The following is a 21,034-nucleotide window of genomic DNA, read 5'->3' as shown; positions in this document are numbered from 1 at the left end:
TCCCAGCCAGCCTTGATATGTGAATGCCAGACGCCATTTGGAGTGGGACAGAGCTCCATTTTCACTCTCATTTGCTTGCAGCCCTCCCTGGGTTTCTCATCTGGAAACACTCCTCATCAAGTGGAGACTCCATTAAACCACAGGGAGCTCCCGCTGAAAGGAACCAGACAGACAGTGGCACAGGCTTTATTCAGAAGTCCCACCCTAGGGGGGATAGCTCAGGGGTAGAGCATTTGACTGCAGAAGTTCCACCCTGGGTCAGTGTCAAGGACTTGACATCCAAAGGCAACATCTGGATGACAAATTCGGGGCAGATACATGTTGCTACAAACTCCAGTGCCTATGTGTTTAGCAGAGCAAAGGGCCCATAAAGTCAGTGAGAGAGTCTGTATGTGTGAGAGTGTGTATGTGTAGTGTGTTGTGTTCTGAGTAGTGGGGAAAGGTGTTAAAGAACTCTAGAAACTGAGTGGGGTTTTCTAAAATCCTAAGAAAAGAAACAAGCAGGGAAGGAAATTATATTTTGCTCTTAGAAGATTTATTGTCTCCGCCAGGTGCAAACAAGGGCTTCAGAGGTGGGAGTATCTTTTGACAAATAATTCACAATTGCAACTGCTAAAATTAACTCCTACACAGGCAGACAACAAGGGGAAGATTCTCCCCGAAATTCATTGCCAACACACTTCTCCAAATCCACTGAACCTCAGCCTCAAAGATAAGCCTTGTGACACCCCCACCCTAACTCAAGGAAACTGCAAACCTGATAACATGCAGTATTTTACACTCCAGGAAAAGGGATGTTCCCTGGAAGGTCATAAAAAGGAGGGTTCTGAGTCCTGAACCCTCATTCCTTAAGCAGCCTAGCTCTGAGAATCGCTCCAAGGAACTATCTGATGATAGGTCTCTGAGAATCCACACCCCCAGCCATTGTAGATGCACCTCCAAGAAATAAAAGGCTGCCAATTAAACTATGACAGGCCATCATGTAAGACACCTCTGGATTCCAGAATGTTCAACTATGAAAGCGCACACATCTGGGATTCCATGAGAGTTGGTGGCAAGCCAGTTTCTCTCTATCCAAAGTGCCCTGACTACAGGAACTAGACCCTGTTCAACTCCTTATTCAGAACCTGTAGAGCAGGTCAGCACCCAGGGAGCCCTCAGCAAATCCATCCGTGATAACTCGGATGGTCTGACATCTCGCCCCTTTGAATCCATGAGTATTTACTCAGGTTTGTGCTAACACCAGTACTAGGAACTGGCATTTGAGTCACAACTCTCTTGTCAGGTTTTATCCTTATCATCCCCCAATTACAGAATGAGAAACTGAGACTCAGAAAAACAATCAACAGCCTTCTGAGGCTGGTGAGGTGGAGGGCATAGGTCTCAACTCAAGTCCGCCCAGGTCCAAAGCCATCATTAGATTTCCTGACCGCCTGCATTTCTGGGTTAAGTCTGTGCTCAGATGAAGCGGGTATCCATCCACACACTTTTCCTCCTCCCTTGGTACCTCACCAGCCTAATTCACTGCCTCTGCAAGCAGAGAACATTCTTTTTCATGAGGTGTGGGTGGTCAGGAATTCAATATTAGCTAAACGTCTCCCCCTGCCCTTTCCTCCATCCTCTGTGGTCTTTACTTCGCTCATTAAATGGGCCACACATGTCATCGTGAGGACTACCATTCAGTAGCAAGGCATTTACTAAGGGCCCGTCCTGTTTCAGAGCAGGCAGCACAGCAGGCTGTGTGTGGACTCAGTTTCATAGAGCTCAACATGCCACAATGTCACTCACCATAACAGACATTTACTTGCAGCTGAAGAAAAGGGTATCATGCGTTGAGTGGGTTATTTATTGAGTCAAGTTCATTCTTCCATAAACTCTCATGGGCACACTCTACAGCCAGAGCAAACGGGCTTCCTGTTTAATACACAACAACATCTAGAAGAAGCCTCGCTTTATTTCTTAGCCTCCAGTTTCCAAGGCTACATTTCTTTCCAAGAATTACAAATGCCAACAACCTCATCATAGTTTTCCCCCAAGTTACTTCCCATTCATTATTTTCTGGCCTCCAGTCAGAATGCAGCTGGTGAGGGACCGGCCCCCTCATTATTATAACATTGAACAGACAGGCATAGAAACAATTCAGAAAGAGCAGTCCCAGCATCAAACCAGAAACAGAAGGTCTTGATTCCAGACCCTCATGGACCACTCGCAGCAAATGGGGCAAGTTTCTGAACGCCTCTGAGCTTCAGCTGTTTGTCTATAAAATAAAGTTTCTACTAACCAATGGGAGTCCGTGAGATCAAATGAGATATGACGTGTGTAGCTGCACAAACGTCAGATGATCACCACACAAGGGACGATGGCCAGGGCTCCTGGCAGAGTCACCCCGTGTTCCGGTCAACAATGGCAGCGTTTATGGTTCCCAAAAGGTGAGAACAGTTACTGGCTCTGAGGCAAACAGGGATCCAAGAATTACTCATAACCACTCAATTCTGGAAGTTATCTCAAAAGAGAGAAGAGTGTACATGTATGTAAGAAAAGGCAAAAAATGGATATGAAACACAAATACCTGACAAATGAGTACTTACAAGTGCTATGGGTTGGGGTTCAAGGGTAAATAACAAAACAGCCCCTGGCCTCGCTAAGTTTGCAGTCTAATGGGAGAGGTGAATATGAATTAAATAATTATCCAACAAAATTCTGCATTACAGCTGGGATGGAGGCTATGAAGAAAAAGTGTGGGTGACAAGAGCAGGGAGTTGAGGCAAGGTCATGGCACCTGGAGAATAAGGTGGGTGATGAGGAGAGGCGGCTGGAGGCGCAGGGCAGCTGATGATACAGGGTCTTGTAGGCCAGTTTAAAGATCCTAGAAGCAATGGGAAGCCTTTAAATGATTTGAGGCAGAAAGCGCGGGGTGGAGCTGGGAATGCTGAAGATCACTCTCTGAAGTGGAAAGAGATTGAAGGAGGGAGGGGGCCAGGAATGGGTACAGGGAGGCCAGGTAAGGAGCTGGGGGACTGGATTCAGAAGAGAGACTAACATCATGATGTTACAGGCAGGTGCAGTAGCTCACACCTGTAATCCCAGCACTTTGGGAGGCCCGGGTGGGCGGATCACTTGAGGTCAGGAGTTCAAGACCAGCCTGGCCAATATGAAACACTGTCTCAACTAAAAAAAAAAAAAAAAATTAGCCAGGCATGGCGGGCACCTGTAGTCCCAGCTACTCAGGAGGCTGAGGCATGAGAATCGCTTGAACCCAGGAGGCAGAGGTCACAGTGAGCTAAGATTGTGCCACTGCACTCATGACCAGGTGACAGAGCGAGACTCCATCTCAAAAAAAAAAAAAAAAAAGAGAGAGAGAGAGAGAAACTAACATCATGATGAAAAACATGATGCTATATAAAAAGTATCCCTTGGCAGAGTTGGGGCCCTAAAGCCAAACTATCTGGAACCTGGGCACAGTCTTGTGTGATATTTCCACCTGTCCGCCCATCCATCCATTCACCCACATTTATTAGTGGAGTGAAATGCTGTGGTATAAACACCTCTGGGACCATCACCCAGAAAGGACACCATTAGCATCTATTGTGGTATAGATATACATACATCGTAGCTTTCAGACGGTCTAAGAGGAAAAATCATTTCAGTGAAAATTAAATGTTCCTTGTCTTCACCTGAAAAAAAAAATATTATTTTGAGAACAAAAACATGAAAACTGGCTATAGGTTTAAAACAACGCACATAAGCTATCCGTGCCCCCTTTAGAAGGGGGATCACAGGCATTGACTTCCACTCAAAGGAGGTGCACAGACGCCCCCAGTGTGCCCGGAAACCACCTGAAGAGGAGAAGCAGCTCTGAGAGGAGAGTCGTATGAAGATGTACAAAAATAAACATTTTCAAGGGTTTTCAAACACACGAGCAAACAGATGGGGTTTCAGTTCATTTTTAGAAACAGAAGCAGACTTTGAAGTGAAAGGGGAAGTAGGTTTCCACCTCAGGGATCCACGATCTCCCTCCAGTTAGGAAAGAGGAGATGGTCAGAACTGTGAGCTTAAGAGCACCCCAATCTTTTTTTTTTTTTTTTTTTTTTTTTTTTTTTGAAACAGGGCCTTGTTCTGTTGTCCAAGCTGGAATGCAGAGGTGTGGTCACAGCTCACTGCAATCTTGAACTCCTGGCCTCAGGCCATCCTTCTGCCTCAGCCTCCTGAAGAGCTTGGCACCACAGGCACGTACCATCATGCCTAGCTAATTTACTTTTCTTGTTTTTTCTTTGGAGACAGAGTTTCACTTTGTCTCCCAGGCTGGAGTGCAGTGGCGCGATCTGGGCTCAATGCAACATCTGTCTCCCGGGTCCAAGGAATTCTCGTGCCTCAGCCTCTTGAGTAGCTGGGATTACAGGTGCCTGCTACTACGCCCAGCTAATTTTTTGTATTTTTAGTAGAGACAGGGTTCATCATGTTGCCAGGCTGATCTCGAACTCCTAAGCTCAGGCGATCTGCCCGCCTCAGCCTCCCAAAATGCTGGGATTACAGGCATGAGCCACCACACCCGGCCCTGACTAATTTACTTTTCATAGAGATGGGGTCTTACGGTGTTACCACGGCTGGTCTCAAACTCCTGGGCTCAAGTAATCCTCCCATCTCAGCCTCCCAAAGTGCTGGGGTTCCCGGCCTGAGTCATCATGCCCAACCAATCTTTTAAGCGCTGGTATCTTGAAGAGTGTCCCTCCTTGGCTCTCACTAGTCCACCCTTGGTCTGTGGGTTGTCCAGGCCTCAAAAAAGCCCCCTTGACCACCAGTCCCAGACTAGGTAACACCTCAGTTGTATGCACTTCCAGTGTCCTATAGTTCTCCTGCCTGTCACTCACTGCCACTGTGGCTCTGTCACTATTTGGGGGATTTCCTGAATACGCATCTCTCTGCTACACTCTAAGCTGTGAAGGGGCAGGGGTCTCTTCTTGTCAGCAAAGTCTACCTTAGGACTTTAGAAATAGGAAGCAGGAGATGGAGATGTGTGCTGACTTCCTGAATAACCCAATTCATTCAAAGTAATTACGTTTATAAAATACAGAGAGAAGAAACAAATGAACATTGGCTATATGTTAGGCACCACACTCTTCAGGTACAAAGGATCAGGAGTCCTTTCTGTCCTGTAGCTTTAGGGAACTGGTGGGGGGCTCTTAAAACCATGGGGTCTGGACTCATTTTGGGCTATTTTTATTCGCCTTGTCAGTCACTTGAGTTTAATCAATTCAGTGTGGTCATAATCACTGAGGACTTGGATCTAGGATTTTAGGACTTGGTGTTTCTGGCATTTCACAGGAAATAAATAAATCAAAGCCTACAGTAAGCAATCTTCTTAATACATCTTGGAAGGGGGGAAAAAACCCAAGACCCTTATTTAGGATGAATATATTAATACAATACAAAGCACCCAACTTCTTTCTGGGAATGACTTAGGAAATCCATCAGCAGAAGGAGACAGTTGCACTTATGGGATTTCCAGGGGATGGGGGTGCAAAGACCAAAAAGAGCCTTGTTTTACTTTTCAAAACATGGAAATGCTGATTCCCTTTCTCTGCTTATGCTATCCAGGTCCTTAAGGTAAAATGCACAAAAGGTTTTCTTGGCAAGTGATGAAAAACAGTGCTTCTTGCCAAAAAGAACATCAGCAAAAGACCATGCGCCATGACCTATAGTATCCTTTGGCAAAATGCAGATAAGCAGAGACCCCAGGCACCCTATTTTCCAACTGTGGTCCTCCACAAACCTCCAACATGAAGAATCTCAAACTGTAAAGCACAGAGGACAACGAGGAGCCCTGTAAGAGCTGCAGAGCAATCTGACAGACACGTATTTTGGAACAGGACAGTAATAGGCCAGCCCATGCCATTTGTGGAAATGGTAGAGCAACTTAATTTTTTTCACCTGTAAAATGTGGGTAACAGGCCGGGCACGGTGGCTCACGCCTGTAATCCCAGCACTTTGGAAGGCCAAGGCAGGCGGGTTACAAGGTCAGGAGTTCAAGACCAGCCTGGCCAATATGCTGAAACCCTGTCTCTACTAAAAAATACAAAAATTAGCTGGGTGTGTGGTGGCACGCGCCTGTAGTCCCAGCTACTCGGGAGGCTGAGGCAGAAGAATTGCTTGATCCTGGGAGGCAGAGGTTACAGTGAGCCAATATCGTGCCATTGCACTCCAGCCTGGGCAACAAAGCAAGACTCTGTCTCAAAAAAATAAAAAAAATAATAAGAAAAGAAAAGTGGGTAACAGTAGTATTTAATGTAGTACAGGCTGTTGGGAGGGTTGAATGAAATTAAACAAGACACAGAATATAAAGTGCTCAGTGCAGTGCCTTATGCACTGAGGTCTTCAAGAAATGTCAGTTACTGCTGACAATAATGATGACAGGCCGTTATTCCTACCACTGTTGAGAGGGGATGTTTCATTCTCTGTTCTCCCCTCAATCACTGATATGGTTTGGCTGTGGCCCCACCCAAATTTCATCTTGAATTGTAGTTCCCATAATCCCCACATGTCGTAGGAGGGACTAGGTGGAGATAATTGAATCATGAGGGGCGGTATCCCCCATCCTGTTCTCGTGAGAGTGAGTTAGTTTCTCACAAGATCTGATGGTTTTATAAGGGGCTTCCCCCTTCACTGAGCACTCGTTCATTCTCCTTCCTGCTGCCCTGTAAAGAAGGACATGTTTGCTTCCCCTTCTACCATGATTGTGAGTTTCCTGAGGCCTCCCCAGCCATGCAGAACCATGAGTCAATTAAACCTCTTTCCTTTATAAAGTACCCGGTCTCAGGTAGTATCTTTGCAGCAATATGAGAACAGACTAATACAATCATCTTCTCTTCTTACTCTGTTTTAAATGAAATAACCGGTTCTTAAAAATAATGTTCCACGAATGCTCAAAGTCAACTCAACAGAGTTTTCAAACAACTTGTTTCCTAAAGCACTCCATTATTCAAGCTTTTTATGGCCAGGAAAAAGCCCAGTTGGGTGTTCACAGGTTTGGGCTCACGATTTCACACCACTCAACTCATTTCACAAGGGCATGTGTCCAGAAATCATCAGCTAGAAATATGGCAAGAGACACTGAAATGCCGGAATTCGCCCTTTACCTACTGAGCTGCTTTGCTGATAGAGGAATTGAAAGCATACATTCCTCAGGACTGTCACTGCCAAGCAAGTGCGGGGTCCTGAGGTCACCAGATCCTTTAATCCTGCAGGTCTTTCTCAACCGCAGTCACACAAGATAGGGGGAAGGGGGACCCGTTCAGAACAGAGACCCCTCAGCTCTTCTGCTGCCTCAGCCCTGTTCTTTCAGGACATTGTTCCCCATCCTCTTTGAGGGTTTGAGAGTTTCTCTTTTCCACACATACCATCCCAACCCCCACCAGACTGCATAAAGGGCACAGTAGCACCTAGTCCAGAATCCTTGAGTATACTTGCAAAATCACTTATTTACTCCTGGTATCCAAATATGAAGAGAACCTGTTAAAAGGTATTTATAGATATAAGTCAGCTCTTAGAAAGGATGTGCAGAAAACTAAGCAGAAACAGACAGGGAGATGAGTTCACCTATGAGGGTTTGAACTGTCTAAGTAAATATCCAACTCATTTGCTAATCTCCAGTTTGAAGCTGCACCCCCTCCCCGCCCCCCGCTCGGAAAAAAAAAAAAAAAAAGGAAACTCGAAACAACTACCCAGTTGCTTCTGGGACCCACAGCATCCTGACTCAGGTTTCTCTAGGGTTTCCTGTTCCTAAATTGTGTCTGCTTGGGGGACTGCCAAGCACGCAGGCAGGTCCTCTGGCTCTGGGGCTCTGCTCCAACCAAAAGACACCTTATCTGTCAGTGAGAAAAAGCAAATTCTTTGTAAACTGTTTCCAAAGTTGTTTCTTGGGAGACAAGACCTCTTTAAAATAAAAGCTTTTTAAAACTCCCTGAGTTACTTTTTTCCCAATGCTTAGAAGCAGTATGAATAAGAAACTTATCATTTGAAAACCAAAACAAAATGCTGGAAGTTTCTTAAGGTTTGAGAAGCATCGACATTTATACCAGTCACAGGCAGATATTTATTATGATAGAGAAAACCTGTTCTCAGCCTGTGCCTTCCCCTGGATCCAGATTTCTCCACCACTGCACACATCCCCCCACCATTCTTTGCCAAAAAAGGTCCTCTCCACCTGCTCAGCAGGGCCTTTCTCCTCTGTGTTTCCCACGCTGCCAACTCCCTACCTGGTCTCCCACATGCATTCCCGCCTGCATCTGTATTTCTGATTTCTTGCCCTCTATTAGTTCTTTTCATATAGCTTTTAAATTCTTAACCCCTGGCTTCGTTTGCTGCCTCTTCTAAGCACCACTCCATCTTTTTCCTATCATCTCCCATCATGGTTCCCATATCCCATAAACTCTGGCTTCTCAATCATCCCACAGCTGAACGGCTCCAGCATGTTTAATAATATTCAAGCCTAATCAGTGGTACATTATGTTAGCCGCAATTTTCACTTAATTCTCATTGTATCTGACTTATATGACATCTTAAAAAAAAAAAAAAACAAAACTGTCCTTCCTCAGTTTCCATGACAACATAGTCTCTCGATTTGCCTCCTAATTCTCTGGTTATTCATTGTCTGTGTCTTTCTTGGATTTCTCATTGTGCTCCCACCAATCCACAGAGATATTTCCCAAGGCACAGTGTTGAGCTCCATTTGCACTAATCCTCCCTTTATCAAGCTCTGTGTTCACTCCATTAGCAAGATCCTTTCTTCTCAGACTTTCATCGTCCACCTCTCTGTGACTGATTCCCAAATCTAGACTTATCCTCACTCCCATAACTGGTTCCACACCTACGTGTCTGATTTTCAATACAATGAATATTCACCGTAATAAAAGCACTGGCATTCGGTGGGTACTTACCACATGCCCGGCACTGTTCTAACCATTTCACGTGTGTTCTCTCACTCAATCCTTGCCACCACCTTATGAGGTAGGTGCTATTTTCACCCTCATAAATGGGGAAAACAGAGAGGTTCATTTGGTCAAGGTTGCAAAGCTAATGACTGGTAGAACTGGGGTTTGATCCAGGTGTTTGCAGAGTCCAGAATCCAAACTTCAGGGACATACTGCCTCTCCTCTTTTGAAGAGTGCTAATGACTTCCCCCTGCTAAGTCATTCATCTCCAGCTTTCACATGATTTTCATTCAACATCAATGTCATCCAACCTCTTCATTCTCAAGCATTGAAGACTTGGAATTATTTCTCTTCACTCTTTTTCTTTACCATCCAATTATTGAACAAATCCTGGTAACTCTTCTCCATAATGCCTGAAAATGGGACCCCCCTTTTCTCCTGCCAGGCATCACCAGTTTCCACCCATTTGCACCATGGATCCACTCAGAAGCTGCAGTGGTTTCCTCTCACGCATGATGACAAAGCTACTTTCCTTATCCTATAACTCGGCCTCTCCAATCCTAACCTCACTACTAGGTTCAACAGAGCATGGGTCCTTCACGATGGTCATGTCAAACACGCAATCTCCTTTATTCTTAGTGCTATGCCTGCATCCACTTAACTCATGCCATCCTCTATCTGAAAACCTCTCTTCACATTTTTTGGCTTTAAGACACAGCTTAAGATCACCACCCCCATAAAAAGTCCTCCATGCTTGCTCATGAGAACCACCCCATAGACTTTGTGCTTCACGCGCATTGTTTTACACACATCTTTTCACATTTCTTTTTGTCAGTGCTTTATATCTTCCCAATTTTATATAACACTTTTTCTCCCCACCAAATTTGTACACATCTCATCTTTGGTACTCCCCCACCTCTCTCTCCTCCCTCCCAGAGCCTAGTCCAGGGCTAAGTAAATAGGCTACCTGTTTTTATGGAACATAGGTACCTTTTGTAGGTGGCATCTGTGATCCCGTGAGTGCGTCTCACAATTGCCAATAAGAACGCAGCACACAAGCACCATCACACCCACATGACAAAACGCCGGCTGCATGGGACTGCAGCCTTATTGTCACAACATTTTGAGCTTTTTGACAACATAAGCTGCACTTACAAAGAAGTCAGAGCAAGGAAAGAAAAGTCTCAAACTGTGCTAGGTGGTTGGTCTAGCAAGGTACTGTGACAGCAACTTAAGTGGCAGAGAATCAGGAAGGCATTGGACAGAGAGGGCCAGGACACAGTCCCCAGGCTGAAACCCCTGGATGCCGCACTAGCCCCTCTTTGCCCTCAAGCTTAGCAAAAGCTTCTATCGCATTCTGATTTCAAGCACATTAGATCCCATGGTAAAAGCCTGGCATTTGAATTTATTTATTTCATTCACACATCAAAGGTTACTCCCAAGAATACAAACAGCAAAGTAGAAGTAAAGGTGAAAATCAGCATTAGGGAAAATGTCGATCAAACCAAAGAGTTAAGTTTGAGAGACAAGACTAATGTCAATATTCAAGCTAGGATTTCATGAGTGGTGATAGTTTTGTGAACATTAATGGGATAGTTACTATGTTCTAGGAAGGCTCTCAGCCCTTGACGTTATGATTGTACTTATTCCTCATAATAACCCCACGAGGTAGGTAGTAAATACTGTAACCGAGGAATTGTTATTATGACTATTGGGGTGCTATCATTCTAACCCAGGCACAGAGAAGTTAAGCAAGCTGTGTAGGCCACGCAGCTAACAAGCTGAGGAACCAAAGTCTGAACCTGGGCAATCTGACTCCAAGGTCACATTCAGGGAAGGCGTGCCTAGGAACAAAGCAGCAGCTACAAATCTGGCTCTGTGCTTCCAGATCACCATAGCAAAACGGGAAATTGTCAAAATGCCAGCACCGACTACAGAAATGGGGAGCTTTGCTAAAACAACTCCAGCAGCGGTGGCTGGAATGAATCAAGCATCCTCCCGTTTCTGACCTCTCCCTGTTCACCCAAAGACAGGATCTCTAAGCGCAGATCAGTGCATTATCCACATTTCCCAAATCGTCATTGAAAGCCATTGTTTTCCTTTCATTCAGGTCCCTCTTAGCACTGTGAGGCCCATGATGTCTTCACAAGGTCTACAAACACTGCACTTGATAAGCCACATTGTAAAGTCTAGTGAAGACGGGCTGTCTTCCACTCACACTCCCATCCACCCCTTGATGGCATTAAACTGCCACCCCCTTTAAAGGATGCTGCCTTCTCTCCCAGTTAAGCTGCTCCAAACCTCAAGACTCAAGCAGAAATAGGACCCATTTGCCCAAGAGCTCCTGCTGGCACCTGACAAGCCCAGGGTGACAGCAAAAGGCCCAAGAAGAGTGTGGCAGGAAAGAAAGAGCTCAGGCTGAGGGAAGCTGGAAGTCAGGGTCCATCCTGGCTCTGCTGCTCCTGGCTCAGGAGATTCACCTCCGTGCGCCCTAGCTGCTCCATCCACAAACTGAGGAAGCCTTAACATGGCAAGGCCTACTAATCAGGAAGACCGAGGGTCCTCAGGGAAACTCAGTCAATAACCAGGTGCCCAGGCCTCACTGCTGGAGGTTTGACTGACATGTTTCAGAAACTCCTCAGGTGGGCTGGGTGCAGTGGCTCAGGCCTGTAATCCCAACACTTTGGGAGGCCAAGATGGGTGGATCATTTGAGCTCAGGAGTTCGAGACCAGTGTGGGCAACATGGTGAAACCCAGTCTCTACTAAAATATAAAAAATGGGCAGGGCGTGGTGATGGGTGCCTGTAGTCCCAGCTACTCGGGAGGCTGTGGCCTGAGAATTGCTTGAACCTGGGAGGCAGAGGTTGCAGTGAGCTGAGAGAACACCACTGCACTCCAGCCTGGGTGACAGAGCAAGACTCTTCTCCATAAAAAACAAAAACAAAAACGAATTCCTCGGGTGAACTTCTGAGCTGGAGGAACTCAAGCTCCATCTCTGCTCCTTTAGCTCCTCTGTGCTTAAAACAAGCAAACACGCATCCTCACTTCACGTTTCCGAGAAAGGAGAGCAGAAGAAGAAGGGGGAGGGATCCGCAATAGCTCAGCAGGGAGAGAGGCTGCTCTTGACTATGTTCATAGGAAACTTCAGTGGAGGTAATTTCATTACAAGATGCCTCCAGGGCCAGGGCCAGGGCTGCGGGGAAGCTCTGGGCCCTGGGGTTTCCTCCAGGGCACACACTACTGGGATATGCACTGAAGTATACATGGCCTTCCGAAAGCATCCCAGTTATTGGAACACTTAATCTCTAGAGTTCTTGCTTTAAAAAAAAGGCAATGATGATATATCCAAATAAGGAGGCAGGGATTCTTAATTCTAGCTGCCACCTCCTGGTTTTCTGAACTACCTCCTTCCCCCTGGCTAACTGCACACATCAGAGCCTAGTTTTGGACACTTCACCTTCAGTAGCTCACACCTCACAAAGAGCCTGGCTTCACAAGCTGCCCTCTCACTTACTGAAAGGTCTTAGGTTGGTGTAAAAGTAATTGCAGTTTTTCCCATTAAAAAAATAGCAAAAACCACAATTACTTTTGCTCCAACCAAATACACAATAGGCTGATTGCAAAAGTGGGGGTTTTTGGGCTTTATCAGTACTGATGGGTCCTGTGCTTACTTAGAAACAAAATCTGACCTGCTCAGTGCACTGGTGGTATCACTTATTCAATCAACAAATAGCAAGTACAGACCTACTACATGCAAAATACCAAAGAAACTCACACAAGTAAGGCCCAGTCCCTGGCATCAAGACTCTTAAGATCTCAAGAAGTGACAAGGCCTAGGTTCTCAAACTGGCCAAATACAGGAACTTAGAAAAGCCCCATGACCTCCCTAAGCCATAGTTTTCTCACATATTTAATGCAAATGAAAATCAGACCCCTTGAAAATAAAATATTATCAGGAAGGAAAACTATAACCACAGGGAAGATTCTCCCTGAAGGTCTCTCCTGAAGCTTTGTCTGAGAAAATATCAAACAGTGTGTGTGGAGGAAGACTGTGCTTGGGGGAAGTAAAGGTGGGGGAATGATCTGTAGTCATGGTAACAAGAAACCACCAGTTTAAGAATCAATGACAGCTCAGAACCAGTACACAGGCTTCTGACATCCCCATGCTTTTGTCAACAGCTGATCAACAAGGCACTCATCCAAGGACCCTGCTAATGACCTCTCACCCCCACCTCTCAAAGCCTGACCAGCCCCGAACTTCACGCTTCCCAAGATCCTAAACAAGATCGGCTCCCAGCTTTGCTGAGGAAAGCTGTCACTGAAGAGAGCTCTGCTTCTTACTTGCATGAGTAATAAATTTACCTTGTTGTTGCAAATTTTTGGCAATGTTCTCTTTCTTGAATATGAGTCACTAAAACATTCTCCCCTTCCTTTCAGGGCATGTTTCAGCCTAAGGATAAAAAAAGGGAATGGTCTTGAAACTGCTTTGGAAATGCTGATTTGAAATGAAAAAAGAATTAGGATGCGGGGGGAAATTATTACTAGTTTTCCATGGGACAGGTCCTCAGGTTTACCCAGTGCCAATTTGGCCTTGCTTCAGACATAATTCTGTTATACTTAATTATTGGCTTTTAGTGAAGATTAAAAGCTGCAAATGATGTGCAGAAGAGGCACGGAGCTGGCAACCAGGGCTGAACTACTAATGTGTCCAACTCAGGAATCAATTCCATTTACTGCTAAATTCTTAGTTTCAGAAGGAATTTAAGAGTAATACAATGGAGGGGAAGGGAATGTGTGTCACTGACAAGCATGGACATTGCTGGAGTGCAGAGGGGAAGAGACAACTACCCAGAGTGAAGCTTTCTCAGCCAACCTCTGGAGAGCAGAGACTAAACTTCTGCAATATTTCTGATGCAATCAACTTTATTCTGACCAATTTGGATCATGAGCCACAGGAAGCAATGAAACTCAAATTATTTGCCCTGTAGACAAATGAAAACATGAGGCCACCTTTCCTGAAGAAATGTGCTTGTTCCATTAAGAAAAGTATGAAAAGATCAGAACGACCAAAGAAAAGAAAAAAGCAACAAGATGAATTCATTTCCATGACTATTGTCCTGCACAGCTGCACTGAACTCATTTACATCGCTATTAAGTAGCCCTAATAAATATGAATATTGCACAACATAAAGCATATAAAAGGTCCACGTTTGAAATATCTAAAAGTATCGAAAACAATAAACCCAGTAGCCCAAGGAACTTCAAATACATTGTTATTCTTCCCATCAGAAGGACAGTAAATTAGTGGACAATTATGAGAAGAAAGTAAGCATTCTGAAAGCTAGTCATTAGTGGTACACAAACAAGAATAAATTTTCCAGTGTGAACAATAAGGGCTGGCTGTGATTTTATTACAAAGTGGAGGCCCAAGCCATGCTTTCAGAAAGCAGTTTCACCCCATGAAGCAAATTAACACTCCACTTTTCCTTGGGGCCTGTGATTTCCTTGGAAAGCCCTCTGCCAGTCAGTAAGTGGGACTTTTCCTCTCTGCATGGAAGGTAAAGGATTGGTGGGAGGAACTGAAGTAATCAGCAGTAATCAAGCTACAGTGCTGAGAGCCCTGGCCTAAAATAGCCATCTTCAACTCTGCGTCCTATCACCTGGCCATTTCCTAGTGCCCCAGAAAGTCTCCTGAAGGCCACCTTGCTCCTCGTCTATGTGGACAAAGGCAAAGGAGGAATGGTAGAGAAGGGCAAATGAAACTTGTCCTGCAAGTTCTCTGCACCATGAATAAAAATCAAGCTCTACTGGAGGAAGATCTGTAAAGGTTTCAATCTGGAACCTCTTTGTGGCTCAGTGCACCACAGGGCTGGCCCCCTAAGGACCTACATCAGACCCATGCCCCAGATTTAGGCTTCAACCCTGAGAGAAAGACCACCCCTTAAGAATAAGGGAGGGACACAGCAGATGCCTCAGATGGCTTACCACGAACCCAAGCACAGGTTTTGACTACAGGAGACCTCTGTCATGCCTCTGGTCCCAGGGCCATGACTCCAGATACTGGCTCTTCCGGAGCCATGGCCATGGGAAAGGAGGCACAGCAGAGGTCTCCCTGTAGTCAGCTGGGGGCTGAGGCTGCAAAAGCTGATGATGCTGGATGGGCACCACACTCTGCCCCCTGTATTTGGTGTTGCCTCCAGAGCCTAGAGGCTTCAGGGACTTGAAATGGGGAAAGGCGGGAGATTGTTCTCTCTCTGCATGAATCCACTCAAAGCCTGAAGAGGAACCTTGATGGAAAAGAAGAATGAGGGCCAGTTTCCAGCAGAGCAGGGAAGAGCTCATCAGGGGCTGTGCAGACAAAGAAAACGGAACTTCCATACAGAACCACTCAACAGATACGTATATCTATAATTTTCTCTATCAAATAAAAAGTGTGTAGCTCAGGAGTCCTTGAAGGGTGCAGAGAAAAGCAGTATTCTATCACACAGACCACAGAGATGCTGGTCACAAGCCTAAGCAGATGCTTATATCCATGAACTCAAATCTGCTAAGAATAAAGGTTTCACTTGAGTAAAAGATCTTAAAGCAATCAGAAAACTACATAAACCACCACTCCCAACATCCCTATAGTAACTTCTTCCTATCTGTCACATTAATTCTGTTACCCAATGTATACTCTTATGAAGATGGACTCTACCTTTGCCTAAATTTTGCAGGGAGGTACAGACAGGATTGGGGGCAGGGAGGATAGGGCAGTGAGGAGAGAAGGAACCAGATAGGTGGTAGCTTTCCTCTATGAAAAGAATCGGCAGTTGGACCTTAGGTGAGGAAGTTACCTCAGTTTCCTCATTTGGAAAAAAAAAATGGACTAGATGCAACTATCACTAAATCTCTTCCCAGCCCTAATATTCCATGCAATGTACATGCAACCCCTCACTACTAACTGGTTGTTAAATGATAATCACAAATCAAACCATAGTGAAGTAGAAAACTCTTACTTCCCAGAGCTGCAATGGTATAGACTGGGGTTCTGTTTCTAAAAATCAATTTCAAACGTTAAATACATCAAAACGCATCATGAAAAGAAAGTAAAATCCCATATATGCATTCAGACACATGTATTACGTTCATGAAACCCAACAATATTAAAGCTAAGTTATCAATCTTCATTTTAGAGGATGTTCCTACTATGTGGAGCTTTACTACTAAAGCAGCTTAAACACAAGTCTTATAAAATTAGGAGTAAAGCACATTTATTTAACACATATTTATGAAGCATCTACTAGATACCAAGCAGTATGTCAGATCTTAGCTGAACAAAAGAGACACAGTCCATACTCTCAAGAAGTTTAGATCTGGCAGAAGAGCATGAAAAACTATCATGAAAAGAAATCTCCTGGTGACAAAAAAGGTGTTCTTTATCACCCCCAAAGATCTTCCCACTACATTTAAAAATAAGACAATTTATCTCAAACTTTACCTAATACTTTCACGTATGTTAATGGCTCTTAAAAGTCTTCAGGTGGTATGTGCTTAAGTACGAGTTTAAATTTACAGTGACTCCTTTAATGATCCTTTATTCTCTATTTTATCAAAATTAAATACATGCAGCAGACACGGAGTAGCAGCCTTCTCCTTCAAGATTTTCAGGCTGGGCACGGTGGCTCACACCTGTAATCCCAGCAACTTGGGAGGCCAGGGTGGGCAGATCACTTGAGGTCAGGAGTTCGAGACCAGCCTGAGTAACATGGTGAAAACCCATCTCTACTAAAAATAAAAAAATTAGCTGGGCATGGTGACACATGACTGTAGTCCCAGCTTCTTGGGAGGCTGAGGCAGGAGAATTGCTTGAACCCAGGAGGCAGAGGTTGCAGTGAGCGAAGATTGTGCCACTGCACCCTAGCCTGGGTGACAGAGCAAGATTCTATCTCAAAAAAAAAAAAGAAAGAAAATTTTTCAGCTTAACTTTTCTGGACTTTTTCAACTTTCTTGAAATGTCTTGTGCAGTTTCCCTTGAATTCTGATGTGATGTCAACTGGTTTTACTCCCCCTGAAGTGATCAAATAAATCATCTTTGGTTCATGCTGTCTTCCTTTGACATCTCACCTGTTCATTAGTATTTTGAACACAGCTCAATGTCAGTGCTGGAATCCCTGCTTCCTGCAAAGGCCTATGGATTCGACCTTCTCTAATCACACATCCTTGCCATCAAATCAATCTATCAGGTTTCTTTATCCCTGTTGACTCTGGCACAGCAGTGCCTACAACCTTCATGCAACATCAGCCACAGAGAGTGGAATCAAAGTGAATCACGTGAGTCGGGCAATTACTGTGTAAAAGGACTACTGATGATGGGAAAAAAAATCATACAAGTAAGGGGCTATCAGTCAAACCATTATACATGAGGGTCTCATATATACCTTAAGTCTTTGCTCAGTCAGTACCAGCATGGCAGAGGTCAGGAGGAGGAATCACAGAGGCTACAAAAACAAGTTACATGGGATGCATTTTTGCCTAACTTTGTCCTCGTTTGGAGCAAGTCAGATTAAACATTAATTTTCATAATCTAGGACCATCAAGATGCATCCTAGGTTCGCAGGTGAAATATCTGAAGCATTTCTTTTTAATTTATGACAATAAACTGATCTTCCCACTCATTCCCTTTTTAAGCACCTGCCATCTTGGCTTTTCACCACCATACTGAAATTGCAACCAATCTGCACTTGATGTTATCGACCCCCCATACTTAGAAACTTTCTTAACTGCTTTCTGAGATATGAAAGTGAATCCCAAATGCACATCTTCAGTCCTGACAGCACAACAGCTCTACAAAGCCCTTGCCTACATGACAATCTCCAGTTAATAGGTACAAAACAAGGCCAGCATCTTAAACAGGCTTTGGCTACAAATAAACAGAAAACCTAACTCAAAACAGCTTAGACCAGAAGTGAACAAACTTTTTCTCTAAAAGACCAGATAGCAAATATTTAAGGCTTTGTGAACCATACTGTCTCTCTTTCATAACTACTCAATTCCACCACTGCAATGCAAAAGCAGCCATAGACAATATGACATTGCCGCATGCCAATAAAACTTTATTTACAAAAAACAAGTGAGGCCGGGCGTGGTGGCACATGCCTATGATCCCAGCATTTTAGGAGGCCGAGGCGAGTGAATTGCCAGAGCTTAGGAGTTCAAAACCAGCCTAGGTAACATGGCAAAACCTCGTCTCTACAAGAAATACAAAAATTAGCCAGACATGGTGGCACACACCCGTAGTCCCAGCTACTTAGGAGGCTGAGGTGGGAGGATCGCTTGAGCCCGGGAGGTGGAGGTTGTAGTGAGCCAAGACTGCACCACTATGCTCCTGGAAGACAGAGCAAGACCTCGTCTCTTAAAAAATAAAAAATAAAAAAAATTTTTAAGTGGCTGGTGGCTCATGGACCATAGTTTGCCAACCCCTGTTTTAAACAATAAAGGTTAATAATCTTACAAAAAGGTCTGAGGCAGGAAAACCCCAGCGTTAATTAATTTAGCCACTCAACCGCCTACAAAGGTCCTGTTTCCTTCTGCCAGCTTTCCTCATGGTCACAGGATGGCTGCCACTGCTCCAGGAGATACACGCACACATGGCAACATCCAGCAGCAGCTGAAACAACCTCTTCTTTTTGTCCCTTTTTAGGGTAAAGAAACCTCTCTCAGAAGTTACCTGCTCACTAACAGGAATCACTTGCCCACCCTTGAAGGGTATTCCTATGACTGTCTCAAAGCAATCAGGATTTACCCAAGTTACATGGGCAAGGGTTGGACAGTTGAACAAAACGGGGGTTCTTGCAGCACAGGAAGAGGAATGGCTCTGGGGTAGATAGTACTGGTGCCAGCAGACGGTGCTACAGTAATCTTCCTCCTCAAACCACTCCCCTCTGCAACCACCCAAATCTTTTAACTTTTCACTTATTCCTTCCTGTCTTCCTGTTTGCTCGCTCTACCTCCCTGGACCATTGACACGACCTGAAATCTTGCTCCTGTATAATCACTTTGCACAACACATGCTGCCTAACCTTTATGGTCGAACACCACTCCCAAATTGTCACTCACTAGTGTTTCTCCTCAAAAACTTACAAAAGTTCCTATAGATGATGAAAACCAATTCCTCAGTCGGGCAGAAGGGCGTGACTTCTTGCCAACCTTTCCTTCCCCACCCTACACGAGCACTCCCCACGCCAGTTGGACTGTCTGATCATCATTCCCCGAATATCCTGGCTCATGTTCACCTCTATCCTAGACTTTCACTCTTGCTTCCTTCCTAACCTGAAATGCCCTATGTTTCCGCAAATAATGACATTTTTCTCATTTTCTAATGCTGGTAGACACAGAAAAAGTAATCCAACGTCGACAAAGGAGGCCTGGGTGTGACTCCCAGCCAGCTTGGCCATTTGCTGCTACATCACCCCTTGCCCAGACGGGGACTCACTGTGCTCAACCAGAAAGCCTGGTGGTCATGGAGGGTAATTCACAGGATCACTACGAGGACGAAACACGTGTGGTGACACCATACCTGGCATGCAACGGTTTCCTTCCTCCTCCTAACTGGCACCACCTCTAAGAATCCTTTTAACATCATTCCTGCTTCCACAATTTAATGCCGTTTGCATTGGGGTTACCATGTCACAGATACCTTAGAGTTCTTGAAAGGTAAGAGACACGCAAACAAATAATATGCTAACTGAATCGCTGGGTTTCACAAAAAAAAAAAAAGACACAACAACTTCTTTTCTAAGATCCCTAAAATCGCTTTCCATGCAACACTGTTTAGTTTCAGAATCAGGTAAACAGGCCAGAGGAACACTATTATTTTTCTCATCCTACCAGGTATTATGAATATACCTTCAAATGTGATTTTTTTCAAGAGACTGCCACCTGACACATTTGACAATGAAAACAAAAGGCCTCAAACAACAGTTTGATATGGAATTGAGAGATTTTCTCCAGAAAATAAGCAACAAATAACAATACTCTATCACAGCACCGTGGGGAAGGCCTGGCCTGGGTGGGCAGGACAGAAAAATACCAAACCACACACAGAACAAAGTGAGGACAGTAAGCCTGAGCAGTGCGATCAAATCTGTCAGAGGGCTCGGTGGTTGTAGCCTTGGTGGGAGATGTCTGTGGATGCTGGTGGAAGTGGGAGAAGAAGGGTCTTGCAGGGATGTGGCCTGTCTGAATTAATCATGAAAAGAAAAGAACCTAGCAGCATTCAGTGATTCTGAAAACTTTGGCTACGTTTAGTCAAAAATTGTGCAGCTTCTGGGAGCGACAGGACGAACGACTATTTCTTGAATGTTCAAATATGAGCCAGACTTTACTAGACTCTTCTATATAGCAACAGTATACAGGCTGGGCATGGTGGATCATGACTGTAATCCCCACACATTGGGAGGCCAAGGAGGGTGGATCGCTGGAGCCCGGGAGTTCGAGACCAGCCTGGGCAACACAGTAAAACCGCATCTCTACTAAAAATACAAAAAAACAAATTAGCCAGGCACGGTGGTGCAGGACTGTAGGCCCAGCTACTCAGGAGGCTGAGGCGGGAGAATCGCTTGAGCCCAGATGGTTGAGGCTGCAGTGAGCCCAGATCATGCCACTGCACACCAGCCTGGGTGTCACGGCAAGACTCTGTCACAAAAAAAAGGGGGGTAGGGTGGAGGGAACAGCATAGAAACCTATCACTGCACTCCTTACATTGTGCATAGACACATTAAGACAAATTCAGAATATTTATGGATCTTTCATACATTGATTTTTCCAGATTTGGAAGACTTCCATCCCTATCTGTAACTTACTTCAAAGACGTGTGTGTGTGTGTGTGTGTGTGTGTGTGTGTGTGTGTGTGTGTGTGTGTGTGTGTTTGAGACAGGGTCGTGCTCTGCCACCCCGGCTACAGTGCAGTGGTACCATCTCAGCTCAGTGCAATCTCCGCCTCCTGGGTTCAAGCAATTCTCATGCCTCAGCCTCCCAAGTAGCTGGGATTACAGATGCCGCCACCATACCTGGCTGATTTTTTTTTATTTTTAGCACAGTTTCAACATGTTGCCCAGGCTGGTTTT

The 21,034-nt window shown here is 44.9% G+C and overlaps 1 protein-coding gene across 1 annotated transcript in view; it reads right to left on the bottom strand.

The window, feature by feature from the left end:
- The window catches only part of PRKCA (protein kinase C alpha), a 509,502-nt gene that overhangs the window by 366,359 nt on the left and 122,109 nt on the right, over positions 1 to 21,034 (bottom strand). The window lies entirely within an intron of this gene.

The sequence above is a fragment of the Hylobates moloch genome, unplaced genomic scaffold, assembly GCF_009828535.3.
Source record: "Hylobates moloch isolate HMO894 unplaced genomic scaffold, HMol_V3 SCAFFOLD_15, whole genome shotgun sequence".
Classification (NCBI taxonomy): Eukaryota; Metazoa; Chordata; class Mammalia; order Primates; family Hylobatidae; genus Hylobates; species Hylobates moloch.
This window is presented reverse-complemented; position numbering and strand designations above follow the sequence as displayed.